A 15,519-nucleotide genomic window follows, 5' to 3' on the forward strand; every position below is an offset into this window, starting at 1 on the left:
GAAATGAAGAGCAATTAGTTTTCTCTTGGATTCATTAAGGTCGTGGCAATCATCTTTTCCCAGCACACAGTGAGGAGATCAGCTTTCTGTCTCTTTGGGGACATTTGTGAATGGAGTTTGGCACTGGATTTGTTGTCAGGAGTTGTGGAAGTTAAAGCCTGAAGGACAGCCTGAAGACTAACAAGGCTGTCCTCCTTGTTAGTGAGTGAAGGGGTATGCAGGGATGTGGGTTTATTTGGTTGGATTTTACAACACATAAGGGAGTTTTCTCTGTTTGTTCTGGTGGCCATGGCCATGGGCTTTGCTTGGACCTAGCCTCTTCATGCCACATGCCCCACGGGAGGAACGTGTATCTGGAGCCACAGTACTGCAACATGTCTGCTGTCTCATCTCCAAGTGGTTCCTAGTTAGGGCTGCCCCCTGCATGCAGTGCTTCCCTTCTTTCCCACCAGCACCCCTTAGACATTCGTGGCCCCTGATTTCTGGTCCTCCATTGCTCATGACCTGCTGATGGCACTGCTTGCTGTGGAGTTCTGAAGGGGAAAAAGGCAGAGCCATCAAACAGCTCTGTAGGGCCCAGATGTGGAGAAAGTGTAAGTCTGAAAATCTTGCAGTATTTTCCTGCACCAAAATTAAAAGCATTACACAATGTTAAGAGTTATGTGTCTAAAGCTCAAAAATCCTTTAGCAACATGGGTTTTTCCAGATGTGAAGAAGCCCAAAGATGGTGCCTATTGAAAGCCTTAGAATCATCAGCTATCCAGGAAATACAAATCAAACCAACGAGATACCACTTTCCTCACTAGGATAACTATCATGAAAGAGACAGATACCAAATGTTGATGAGGATGTGAAAAAATTGTAAGTTGCCATATGACCCAGCAATTCAACTCCCAGGTACATACCCCAAAGAAATGATAATATAAGTTCACTAACAACTTATACACAATTGTTCTTAGCAACATTATTCATAATATCCAAAAAGTGGAAACACCGACTCCCAAAAGGACAGTCCACAAGTGTTTATACATGGCCCTAAAAGAATGAATTGTGGAGTGATTTTTGCATTAGGCAATGACTGTGCTGTAGGCAGCTCCTGGAATGGCAGGTCCCCCTCATGATGCATGGAGGTCAACAGCCAGTTGTACCAAAGAGTATTCTTTCCACAGTAGTGTGGGGAGCACAAGCCCCACCCCCAAAACCAGAAATCCAAGCCTTTCAGTGAGACTTCGTGGTAAGAAGTTTATTTATTTACCATAAATAAATGTATGGTAACTTTATTTACCAGTAGTTTATTTATTTCTCACAATTGAGAAGAACTGTGCCCAGTGTCAGGATATATCTACCCCTTAAAAGCATAAGATGGCCGGGCACAGTGGCTCATAGCTGTCATTCCAGCACTTTGGGAGGCCAAGGTAGATGGAACACCTGAGGCCAGGAGTTCGAGGCCTTCCTGGCCAACATGGTGAAACCCTGTCTCTACTAAAAATACAAAAAATTAGCCAGGTGTAGTGGTGTGTGCCTGTAGTCCCAGCTACTCGGGAGGCTGAGGCAGGAGAATCACTTGAATCTTGGAGGCAGAGGTTTCAGTGAGCCAAGATCATACCACTGCACTCCAGCCTGGCGACAGAGCGAGACTCTATCTCAAAAAAAAAAATTGTTTGGTAACATATTGTACATGTTTTTATTTGCCCATTAACTGATGAACAGACAAATAAAATTTGGTATACTCATACAATGAAATCCTATTTGGCATGAAAAGGAATGAAGTACTGATAACATGCTGCCACATGGGTGAAACTTGAAAACACTATGCTAAGTGAAACAAGCCAGTCTTAAAAAAGACACCACATTGTATATTTCCTTTTATGTTAAATGTTTAGAACTGGCAAATCCATGAGACATGTAGATTAATAGTTGCCTAATGGCTGTTCCAATTGCAGTGGTGTTTATAACTAATTGATCACAACCAGTTAGAGATTTCTCTGTTCCTTCTCCACTCCCACTGCTTCACTTGACTCTTCTTAAGAAATACAGTCTCCTGAAGTTGGAGGTTTTTAGGGAAAATGATTAGTGGTTGCTAATGGGTATGGGGCTTCTTTTGGGGATGATGAAATGTTCTAAAATATCAGTTCGTTGGCGAGAACACAATGCACATGAGATCGCAATGTGTGAAATTCTCAGCACAGATGCTATTGTTTGTCCTGGTGGGATGGAAATCAGATTGTCAAAAGATGCTATACGGAGTGCAACCTCTTATAATAGTCACTGGAATGTTCATATTTTTCTCTAATTAAGAAATTTTCCAGAATGGGAAACATTATCTAGTCACCGACCTCACTAGAGAATTCATGTTTTCCTGTCAACCTCCTCACTGCACCCTTGACCTCCTTGTTTCTCAGGCTGTAGGCGCTGGAGTTCAACGCTGGGGTCACAACACAAAAGAGCACAAAGACCAGGATGTCTTTGTCCAGGGAGCACCCTTCTCTGGGCCTGTCATAGTTGAAGTGGTGTGTTGCAAAGAAGACCACCACCACGGTGATGTGGGAGGCACAGGTAGAGCAGGCCTTGCTCCTGCCCTGAGCAGAGGGAATCCTAATGATGGTAGAGATGATGAGTACGTAGGGACATTGCAGTAAACAGGCAGGGGCTCAGGTCAGTGACAGCCCTTGCCACGTGGAGCACAGACTCACTGACAGAGGTGTCTGAGCAGGAGAGCTTCAGGAGCAATGGGATGGCACAGAGAAAGTGGCTGATGGGGTTTAGTTCACACAGTAAGTGTGGCTGTCAGTGTTGTGTGTGTGTCCCAGAATTGACCAGCCCATGCATCCAAAACCCAGTCACCAAACACACACAGAACTTTCCACTCATTAGGAGCTTATATTGAAGAGGGTAGCAAATAGCCACACAGTGGTCATGAGCTACGGCAGCCAGCAAAACCCCCTCAGTGCTGGCTCACGATGCAAGGAGGAAGATCTGGGAAAGCAGCCCTCATAGGAGATGGTCTTATTCTCCTGGAAGAAGTTCACCAGCATGACCAAGATAGTGGTAGACATGTAGCAGATATCCAGGAAGCTCAAGTGGCTAAGAAAATAACCCATTGGAATACAGAAGGCAGGACTGACCCTGACTGCATTTCCCAGAAGAGATATCAGCTAAATGACCAAGGAGAACAAGAAGAAAAGCCTTTGTAATGCAGGGTGCTTGGAAAAATTTAAAAAGATGAATTCAGTGACAACTATTTGATTTTTTACTTCTTTGAATTCTTTCTCAATTGAAATGAATATTGGGAGATAAATAAAATAATAATGTGATATGATGACAGACATCAGGAGAGCTGATTAACTTTTTACTCATCCTTTAGTTCTCAGATTAGATGATATGTCTTCTGGATTGTGTAGCTTGACTCTAAGAATAGGGTTTTGTATTCCCCCTCATTCCCTTGATTCTCTGCCCCGTCTTCTTGTCATGCATATCACTATTGTCTATTAGCTTGTTTGCCCGCTCTTTACCCCCACCAGTATATAAAGTCTCTTAGCCAAGGAATTTTTCTCTCTCCTTAGTCCATATGCTCTCTAGAAAACTTTTTTTCCGATGTAAGGAAGGAAATCTAGTCAGCACTGATGTTGCAAAAACAACAGTTGGTGGATTATACCAGAGCCCCAAACTTTTTCTCCCAGCTTCTCTCTTCCGTGAGAAAAGTCACAATACAAAATTCTACCTTACCAAGTGTGTGGTAGCATCAATGATCTTTACCCTCGTGTTATTCAAATAAATAAATGGCATTACATGACAGAAAGAAATTGCAGATGTAACTCAAGTTACTACTCACATGACTTTAAAATACAGAGATTATCTTGGCTTATTTCACTGACTTTTTTTTTTTGAGATGGAGTCTCGCTCTGTTGCCCAAGCTGGAGTGCAATGGCACGATCTAGGCTCACTGCAACCTCTGCCTCCCAGGTTCAAGCAATTCTCCTGCCTCAGCCTACCGAGTAGCTGGGATTACAGGCATGTGCCACCAGAGCTGGCTGATTTTTGTATTTTTAGTAGAGACGAGGTTTCACCATGTTGGCCAGGCTGGTCTTGAACTCCGTGACTGGCCCTTTTAAGGGATAATCACATGAGCCCTTAAAAGCAGAAATCTCTCTTGGGCTGAAGATAAAGTCAGAGATTCAAATCACAAGTAGGATTTGGCATGTCATTGTTGACTTGAAGATGAAGGGGGCCACTGTTAAAGAAAAGGTAACCATGGCCCTATAGTCAGAAGAAACTAAATTTTGTCAGGAACTTGAATAAACTTGGAAGTAGAATCTTCTGCAAAGTCTCCCTCTATCCTACCCAGCTGACACCTTGTTTTCAGCAGAGCACCCAGCTGAGCCATGCCACACCTGACCTTCTGACCCACAGAATGTTGAGATAATTAATGGTTGTTTAAACTGCTAAGTTTGTGGTAATTGGTTATGGTAGCAATAGAAAACAAATGCACCGAGCATCCCATTTTGTGTAAGAAACTTCTGATCTTTTGGGTTAATTATGACAGAACACCACTCTAGAAGCATCAGAAGTGACTTCATCCTATACACTCTAAAATCTTTGAGCATCCGTCTCTTCGTCTTTGCTCTCTTTTCCTTTGTGCTGCCAGTGGCTAGTTCTCTCTCTCAGAGAACAAATAAAGAGAATACAGAGGAAAACATCAAGCTTACACTATTCAGTTTCCCAGTAAGTAGCTCAGTAGAGGTTGGGAGAAAGACAAATTTGGAACTGAGTAGAATGATATTTCTGGATTATTTTAAAAATTTAACTCATCTCTTCCCCCTCTTTACCAGAAACAACAAACATGTGCTAGACTGTGACATAACAATCCCAAATTCTAGGAATCTTGAGAGCTCATTCAATTGCATCTGAAATTATTTTCTTGGTGGATTGTCCTTAAATGAAGCTTTGTGTATCTTGGCTTTCCAATTTTCTTTAGAAACTGCTAAGCCGTCTTTTTTCCTTAGTGTAAACCAGTGGTCGCTAAGCTGTCTTTTTTCCTTAGTGTAAACCAGTGGTCAGCAGTAAAATCCAGCACTCCACCTATTTTTATAAACAAAGTTTTATTGGAACACAGCCACACCCTTTCATTTATGTATCGTCTATAACTGCTTTCATACCACAATGGCCAAATCGAGTAGCTGATAAAGAGAACATATGACCCCCAAAAGCCTAAAGTATTTACTTTATGTTCTTTTACAGAAAAAGTTTACCAACCCCTGGTGTAAGCAATTGGGTTTGGGAGTTTGACAGACCTAGGTTTAAATCATGCCTTTGTCACTTGTCAACTTTGATCTGGAGCAAGTCATTTAGCTTCTATATGCCTCAGTTTGACCATGTGTAATATGGAATGTTTGGATTACAGAGGTTTTGTTTGGATTACATAAGTAATATGCAAGAGAGCAGTGAACATGGTTAATCTACAACATATATTCTCCCCATTATGCCACTGCTCCCATTTCAAGTTTCCCTTTAAAAATGTTATTTCCCCTGCATATTTCTTCAGATTGACTCAAATGCTATTTATGATAAGAATATGACGTTATTTTCTATTTATGGACTTGCCTTCTCTGATTCTTTTTCACCAACTTTACCAGATCCACTTTTAAGCAACTAGTATATAATTAAATTCACATATTTCTCATAAAATAAGTACTATGGTCTATCCCTACAGTTGTATCTGCTTTTTTTTTGTTTTATAATTACATTTTTTAAACATTTTTACAGGAATTCTCTAAGGAAGTAGATTTTATCCATATTTTTAGATAAAATTTCCTCTGAAACTAAAAATTAAAATAGCTGAATATCATGAGGATGCAAATAACACTACAAGTGGTTGATAAAATTAACTACTGCCTCTAAACTTCCTTCTCACAATATTCCCTAACTCCTGGTCAGAAACTCGGGAGTCATCTTTAAGTCCTTCCTTCCTTCATCCCCTGCCCATATCAAATTTTTCAGCGAATCCTGTTGATTCTCTGTCTCAAGTATATTTCAAATGTATGTATTTATTTCCCTCTCCATCGCCAAACACATGAACATTCTCTACATGACTTATTCCTTCTCATTCTTTGTGTCTCAGCTTGAATATTATATCTTGAAGGCTTCTGACCACTAATCTAGTATAGGTGCTTTTTAATTAAATCTCTTTAATTAAAAGAAGTAGCATCCTATTATTTACCTTCAAAGAATTTAAAGTAATATTTGTTTTTGTGTTTGTTTATCATTGACTACCAGTTTCTCCCTGGTGAATAAGCTCTGAGTGAGCAAGAATCATGACTGTTTACTGCCTGACCAATAATTGACACTCATAAAACATTTTATGAATGAATTAATTACCAGATTTATTAAAATGGAAAATAAATATTATAATATGTATTTTATCACCTTAAAATAAAAGTTCAGTCATGGTAGCATAGATTTTCTCACCCATCTAAATGTTCAGATCGGTCAAGCAGAAAGCATCATGTTGGAAAAGGTGGTGATATAACATAAAACCTCAAATTCACAATTGCTGTGACTAAATTATTAAGTTAACCAATCAATTCAGTCAAAAGGAGGAGCCTATCTGTTGATGCAACCTTGACCTTTAGAATAAGAATATAATAATAACAACGATAATAATAGCTAGTATTTTCAGTACTTACTAAATGCCAGTGCTTTCTTTACATATATTTATTTCCTTTAATTCTTAAAACACCTTTAAGAAGTACTGTTATTATTCTTAATTGTATATGAGTAAACAAGTTTAGGGAGGGTAGGTAAATGCCCATAGTTGTATAATTAATAAAACCATATATTGGCAAAGATTTGGAGATCCAGAATAAATGTTCAGCTCTATTAACTCGTCAAAGAACCTTTCTGTCTCTGGACATGAATTTCTTCATCTGTAAAACAGAGCTAGACTAGAAGATTGACAACATTCCTTCCACCTCTGATATTCTGGGATGATATTTGATATCTACATATTTTCCAGCCTCCAAAATGAAACCATATAACCGAGCAAGGGTAACAAAGTCAAAGGTCTCCCAGGGATACCATGGTTGTTTATTCATTTGTCTTCATGGGATATAAAAGTCAAGGATAAGATGGGGATTTTAGCCTGTACACTGATGTGGTGGACAAAATAATTCTACCACCACTTCCTCCAATGCCCAGAGAGGGGTCTATGCCCCAATGCCTGGATCCTGAGAATGTGTTATGTTAAATGGACTTTGCAAATGTACTCAAGACTGTGGACCTTGATATAGGGAGATTATTCTGGGTTATGTGGGTCAGCCAAATCTAATCACTTGAGCACTTAAAAGTGACACTTTTTCCCAACTAGAGTGAGAAGACATACAGCAAAAGAGATGAAGCAGAAGAAGCAGAGTCAGAGAGATCCAAAACACGAAAGACACAACGTGCCATTGCTGTCTTTGAAGGGAGCCACGAGCTAGGGAACACTGGCAGCCTCTAGAAGCTGAGAATGACCTATGATTGACAGCCGGAAAACCAAGTAGGGCTTATATCCTTCTGCTACATAGAACTAAATTCTGCTGACAACCTGAATGAGCTTAGAAAAAGATTCTCTCCTAGAACCTTCAGAAGGAAACACAACCCTGCTAACACCTTAACTGTAGTCTTTTGAGAAACCCAAGCCAAGGAATAAGTCAAGCCATGCTGTACTTGGATTTCTGACCTGGAGAACTGTGAGATAATAAAATTTGTGGTGTTTAAAGCTGCTAAATTTGTGATAATTTGTTAATGGTTTCTCAGTTGGTGTACTCAGGACATATTTAGTCTCTATCATACATTAGACATGTTTGAGTTCCATCTATATTCCCTGCTGTTCAGACTTCTGAACATTATATCTGGATGGATGGCTGAATCTTAAATTCTCATTTGATATAAAGAGCAACAAACAATGTTCCTGGCCCTTCCTTTACTTCCCTGTAATTGAAGCCCCTTGAATGCCAATCCCAAGTGTTCAACTGTCCATTTTAAGAATTAGGTTTTTGCCGGGTGCAGTGGCTCACACCTGTAATTCCAGCACTTTGGGAGGCTGAGGCAGGCAGATCACTTGAGGCCAGGAGTTCAAGGCCAGCCTAGCCAACATGGTGAAACCCCATTTCTACTAAAAATATAAAAATTAGCTGGGCATCGTGGCATGTGGCTGTAATCCCAGCTACTTAGGGGGCTGAGGCAAGAGAATTTCTTGAACCTGGGAGGCAGAGGTTACAGTGAGCCAAGATCACACCATTGCACTCCTGCCTGGGTGACAGAGTGAGATACCTTCTCGAAACACAACAAAACAAAAAAAAAACAAAAAAAACCCTCAGGTTTTGGAACTTCTTCCAGCCATAATGGAATGAAAGCAACCAGATTTTCCCTTCTGTCTTAACAATTAAAAACTTGGGGGAAAAAATAAAAGAAAATGTGTTTTCAGATATTAAGCAATGAGTGGAATGGGACAGAGAATACTGAGACAGGGGAAACAAAGGAGGTAAACCCTGTGAATGCATCAGCTCACTGCGTGGAGAGGATGTCCAGGCCACAGCACAAGGAGGGGGTACGTAAGTGGAGCCCAGTGGTCTCCCTTTATTAATAAGAGAAAATTCAGAGTTTGGGGGAGATCAAGGTACCTAGAATTTGCATGGCAGAGCCCTGGAGAGGAGATGCACATAAAATGAGAGTCTCAGAGATCCACAGAGTTCCCTCTTCAGCAGAATGCTAATCAGCACATGAGAACCAAGGAAAAGATTAGAGAGAATCAGTTGGAATAATCTGGAGAGCTCATACAGGGCTGGGAATAGTTCGTCTTTGCACCAATCAGTGTGCAAAGAAATCCTAACACACACAAAGTAGACTCATTAGATACCTCAGTAGACAGGCAAAATTGACAGTAGACAAGGGCTATTCTAAACTCACCTAACAAAGCTTAAAAGCTAGTCTTAAAAGGATCAAATTATTTCTGAGTAATTTAACTGTGTCCAAGAACAAAGTCCAAAAATACTTAAAGGAATACTAAAACGTCTTCATTTATCTATGTAAAATTCACAGTGTCTGGCATCAATCCAAAACCAGCAGGCACACAAAGAAGCAGGAAATTCAACCTATATTAAAAAGAAAACATAATTTAAAAGACTTAGTAATGACACACATTATAGACTTATAAACCAATGATGTTAAAATAGCTATCATAAATACATTTATATGTTCAAGAAGGTAGGGGAAATTATGTATATGATAACGAGACATGGAAGATATTAAAATACTTTATTTCTAAAGTAAAGATATATCTGAGATAAAATATACACAGGATGAGATTAACAGCAAATTAAATATAGAAAAAGGCTAGTGAATGTGAAGGCATACTAATAGAAAATATCCAAAATGAAATAAGAGATTGGGCACATCGGTTCATGTCTGTAATACCCAATCCCTAGTACTGGGGTGGTAGCTGTGAAGAGCTGGCAGCCAGTGAAGAAGTTTGACCTGTTTCAAGCTTTGTAAAAACCCCCAACCTCAGAGCACTGTCAATATTTTTATAACATTTCTCCTTGACTTGTAGGTGGCCATTCTCTCCCTGTCTTCACATTGTCCTCCCTGTGCGCATATCTGTGTACAAATTTCCTTTTCCTATGAGGACACCAGTCACATTGATTAGAATTCACCGTAATGACTTCATTTTAACTTAATTACCTTTTTTAAACCCCTGTTTCCAAAAACAGCCATGTTTTAAGACAGTGGGGTGAGGACTTCACCATTTTGAGGGGAACACAATTCAGCCCATAACAAAAAAGAGCCTGGCCAAAAATCTAAAAGGGTGACTTGGAGAACAAGTCATATGATAACAGAGGACTTTGTAAAGCTCTGACATATTCCTGGAGATCCAGAAGGCTACATGTGCTGCACAGGGCCAAGTGCACGGTCAGGGAAAACTAGAGAAGGATCCAGTAACTTACATTTGGGCAAACTTGTAGCCCTGTGCAAGCAAGAAGTAAATGTTAATGCTGACTTATAAACCACTTTAGATTTGAAGATGTGCCTTCGCATACAAATCTCCTTGGCAAAACATTGAAGACACTGGATCAAGGCATTAAGAAAATCTTCCAACCAATCATTGGATAATTACCAAACTATGTTGACCTAGAGGTGACCCCTAAGAAGACAGGCTTGAAAGTAAAAATGAGAATTTTTAAAAAGTAATCAGGAAACTCAGTGGCTGCACATGCCAGGAAATACAAAATCTACAGAATTGGTTTAGAAAATTCATGGGGAAAAAAAAAGTATCAAGCAGGATTTTTTTTTTTTAATTAGCTTGATTGAGTCATTTCATGACATACACATGTTTCAAAACATCATATTGTACATGATAAATATATATACTCTTTATCTGTCAATTTAAAAACCCCAAAGCAATAACAAAATTGGAGGATAGAAGGAGGATCTGAATCTAATATTGCTACAATGTCTTCTCCTCTAAAATGTCCAGTTTTAACAAAAACAAAAAATCAGACATGCAAAGAAATGAGAAAGTATGGCCCACACATAGGAAAAAAACTGCATTTGATCAGAAACATTCTTGAGAGGGACAAGCTGTTGGATTTAGTAGACAATGACTTTAAAGCAGCTATTAAAAATAAGTTTAAAAAAGAATACTATGTTAAAATAGTTAAAGGAAAGTATAAAAACTATGTCTCGCCAAATAGAGAGTGTCTATAAAGAGATAAAAGTTGTAAAAATCAACAAATAGAATTTTTGGAGTTGAAAAGTACAATAACAGAAATGAAAAATTCTCTATATGAGTTAAACCGGTAGTTTTAGCAGAGAAAAGTGTAACTGCCCAATGAGTTCTTCTGGCCTGCTAAACAGAAAAGCCAACTCACTGAAGCGGTGGTATTGCAGCAGTAAAAATGTAATTATCACAGGACCAGCCAAGTGAGAAGACAGGAGATAATCTCAAATCTGCCTCCCTAAAAGCTCAGAGGCTAGGGTTTTTAAAGATAATTTGGCAGGCAGGGTTCTAGGGAATGGGTACTGCTGATTGGTTGCAGATGAAATCATAGGAGTATACAAACTATCTTCACATGCTGAATCAGTTTCTGGCAGGGGGCTCACAGGACTGGTTGAGCCAGTTCCTTGTTGTAAGTCATGGGTCTGGGTGGAATCAGTTTGTCACCAGAATACACAAGTCTGAAAAATATTTCAAACACCAATTTTAGGTTTTGACAATAGTCATGTTATCTACAGGAGCAATTGGAGAAGTTACAAATCTTGTGATCTCCAGAGCAGTAAACAACTATAGAAAGGTGAGGTAGGGAACAATGGCTTGTTATCATTAACTATGTGTATATTGTAGCAGAATTCAGGCTCCTCCTATAATCCTAATTTTGTGGCCTTTCATTAGTCTTACAAAGGTGGTTTTTGTCCCTTAGCAAGGAAGGGGTTAGTTTCAAGAAGGGACTGTTAACATCTTTGTTTAAAAGTTAACAGAGGCAATTAGCTTGTGAGGTTAGAAGCAAGATGGAGTCAGCTTAGATTTCTCTCACTGTGAACAATTTTTGTAAAGACAATTTCAGAAGAATGTTCAGGAAACTTGAAACTAGGCCAATAGATATTATGCAGTCTGAGGATAGAAAGAATAAAGAATAAGAAAAAATGAACAGAGCCTCAGAGACCTGTGGAACACTATCAAAATAACACATTTGCATAATGAGAGTACCAAAAAGAGAGTATGTAGAAAGGGATGTAAAAATTACTTGCCTACATCAAAATATTTTTATTAATATACAATAGTTGTACATATTTTGAGTACATGTGATATTTGATACCTGTATACTATGTGTAATGATCAAATCAGGGTAACTGGTGTATCTATCATCTCTGACCACTTTTTCTTTGCATTGGTAACATTACAACTGTTCTGTTCTATCTATTTTGAAATATATAGTCAGTTATTGTTAACTATAATTTCCCTGTTGTACTATCGAATATTAGAACATGTTCCTTCATCTATAATAACTATTTTTGTACCCTTTAACCAACTTCTCCTTATCCCTCCGCCCCGTTGAAAGACATAAAAATATTTTAACCCAAAATATATTTATTTAACATATTTTGAGATGGCTGAGATGGCTGTCAAAAAGCCAGCAAACATACGTAGTCCAGCAAAGCTGTCTTTTGTGGAGAAAATTTGTATCTGTAGAGAATCTGCATTGACGCAGCCAGGCCTTCTCTTGTCTGGAGCTAGAAAAGATTAACTGACAGTCTGACACATTTTAAAGGTCTGAAAGTAACATTTACCATCTAGTCTCTCTGAGGGCTGCTACTTGTGAGATTTCACTTATATAATGAGATCATCTTTGCTAGCCAAGTATCTTCTTTTCCTCCCATAACCAGATGCTGCTATAACCTGATTTACCACCAAAACCTGATTTTGGCCATACTCTGAGCCCCCATTCTTTCTGTAACCTCCAGATGGTATATAAACTTCTGCACACCCTTGGAGGTGGGAAGACATTCTGTGGCTCTCTCTGTGCACATGTTAATAGAGTTATATGCTTTTTCTCTTACTAACCTGCCTTGAGTTGATTTTTCCACCTTCAAATAAATATTTTAAAACTTCCCAAATCTGATTTTAAAACACATTTGATACTGTGGTGGGCAGAACAATGACCCTTCAAAGATGTTCATATTCTAATCATCAAAATTTGTGAATATGTTACCAGAAGAAACTGCAGATATAATTGTTAGAGATGTTGAGATGAGAAGGTTATCCTAGATTCTCTGCATGAACTCAGTGTAATCACAAAGGTCTTTATAAGACAGAGGAAGGAGTATCAGGGAAGTGCTGTGTGATTAAGACTTGAGAGGCAATTGATAGACTTGAAAATGTAGGAAGAGGCCACAAGCCAAGAAATATAATCAATCTTTTAAAGCTTGAAAAGGCAAGAAAATAATTCTTTTCTAAAGCCTCTAGAAGGAATGTGGCCCTTTTGACACCTTGATTTTAGCCCAGTGAACTCATGTTAGACTTCTGACCTCCAGAGCTATTCTAAATCACTATTTGTAGTAATTTACTATGGCAGCAGTAGGAAATTAACACCTACATATCCAAAAACCTCAAAAAACCCCAATTAAAAGAAAATTTAAAAGATCCATACCTCAATATGTCATTGTCAGACTCTGGTAAAAAGCCAAAGACAAAGAGAAAATCATAAAAGCAGCAAGAGAAAATGACTCATCACATACAAGGTCTTATAAAAAAGACTTACAGTTGACTTTTCATCAGAAACTATGGAGGTCAGAAGGCAGTGGGATAACATAGTCAATGTGCTGAAAGAAAAAGAATGTCAATGAAGAATTCTATATAAAACAATAAGAATTCCATCTTCTAAATGAAAGAGAGAGGTATTTCTTCTTCTGAAAGATGGAGTAGAGTGCTTTTCTCTATGCCTTCCTCTAACTAAAGCTCAAAACTCTGGACATGCTATATCGGAAAACATGAGAAAACTCTGAAAGGTGGTGAAGAAGGCAGACTAGTCAGGGACCTTGGAACTTTGGATGCATGGAAAAACATGGTAGTGAGTTAGCTGTTTTAATTTTGTCTTATATATCTACATGCTGGCAACCCAGAAATACCAATGGGTACAGACAAAGTGGGGAAAAGCCTGCTGTCTTCAGTCACAGGATCAGAAAGGTGGCAGCACAGCAAGACAGAAAAAATTTAGACAAAAACTGCTCTACTTTAGCCAAACACCACAGAAAAAAACTGAAGCTCCACCCCCACACTTGTTAACAAAGACCTAGTGGGGAGAATAGATATCCCCAAGTGAGACTATTCCTCACCATATTCCCTGCAGTTTCAGTGAAGACCACATGAGGAGCTTGGACATCCACCTCCACTCAGTGGTAATGAGGAGACTTTCCCATTCTTGTTGGGGTGGTGTTAGGGAAGGCCAAGTCAGGACTATCACAGTCACCCAGCAGTAACAAGGTCACCCACCACCATGCCAGGAAGTTCATGTCAAGAGCAGTTCTGGGGCATGCCTGCCTTTCCCAGCCAGGGTGGTATCAACAGAAGTCTAGTAGGGAGCCAGATATTCCATTCCCACCAACAGTAATGAAGAGTCTCCTCTCCATAACCAGGTGTTAGTGGACGTCAAGTGAAAAATCTGGACTTCCACCCCTACTTTGCAGTAATAAGGGAGCACCATCTCCCATCCTTTGCAGGGGTGGTGTAAGAGGAGGCTTGTAGAAACAGAAGGTTTAAAAAAGATCTAGAGTTTATAACATAATACTCAAATGTGCAGATTTTAATAAAAAGTTCACTTATACCAAAATATAGGAAGATTTCAATTTTAATGATAAAAGGCAGTCAATAAAAAACAAAACCAACATGACATATATGCTAAAATTTTATGGCAAGGATTTTAAAGCAGCCACCATGTAACTGCTTCAACAAACAATGACAAAATGCTCAAAACAAATGAAAAGAAAATAATAATGTCTCAGCAGAGAAAGAGAAGACTTAAAAAAAAAGTGGAAATTTAAAAAAATATAATAACCAAAATGAAAAAAATCAGTGGATGAGTTAAAAAGCTGAATAAATGGTACAGAGGAAAGAATCAGAGGACATGCAAATAAAACAATAGAAATTAAACAATCTGAACACCAGAGAGAAAACAGATTGAAAACAAATGAACAGAGCCTCAGGGACCTGTGGAATTATAACAAAAGATCTAGCATTCATATTGTAATCTCAGGAAAGGAGAGAGAGGGTGGGGCTAACAATGTTCAAAGAAATAGTAGCTGAAAACCTCTCAAATCTGGCAAAAGACATAAACCTACCAATCAAGATGTGCAAAGCCAAAATAGAATAAGCTCATTGAAATCCATGTGAAGAGTCAACAGACAAACTACGGAAAACTGAAGGGAAAAAAAGTCTTGAAAGCAGTGAAAGAAAACGACATCTTGATGAGAGGGAAGAAACAAACTCCACTGATAGTGGATTTCTCATCAGAAACCATGGAGGCCAGAAGGAAGTGGTACAACATTTTTCAAGTTCTGAAAGAAAAGAACTGTAATTCTAACTCCAGTGAATATATCCAGCAAAAATAACCCTTTAGGAATGAAGAAAAAATTAAGATATTCTCAGATGAAGGAACACCAAAAGACTGTCACCAGAAGATCTACTATTAAAAAACTTTTAAAATGAAACTTCTCTGAAGAGAAAGGAAATGATGAAAGAAGAAATGTTGAAACATCAGGAAGTAAGAAAGAGCAATGAAAAGAGTATAAATATGGATAAATACAATAGACTTCCCTTTTCCCATGAAGTTTTCTAAGTTTTATGATTGAAGCAAAATTATAACACTGTCTCATGTATTACTCAGTGTATGTAGAGCAAATATTTAATAAATGATTTAATGGGAGAGGGTAAAAAGATGTAAAAAGAGGTAAATTTTCTACACATCTCTAGAATTGAAAAAATGTTTA

The 15,519-nt window shown here is 38.5% G+C and overlaps 1 pseudogene; it reads right to left on the minus strand.

Moving 5' to 3' along the window:
- Positions 1-246: 246 nt before the first annotated feature.
- LOC105479305 (olfactory receptor 5J3-like) lies at positions 247-3,329 on the minus strand (annotated as a pseudogene).
- Between the last annotated feature and the right edge of the window lie 12,190 nt (positions 3,330-15,519).

The sequence above is a fragment of the Macaca nemestrina genome, chromosome 1 (assembly GCF_043159975.1).
Source record: "Macaca nemestrina isolate mMacNem1 chromosome 1, mMacNem.hap1, whole genome shotgun sequence".
Taxonomy (NCBI): Eukaryota; Metazoa; Chordata; class Mammalia; order Primates; family Cercopithecidae; genus Macaca; species Macaca nemestrina.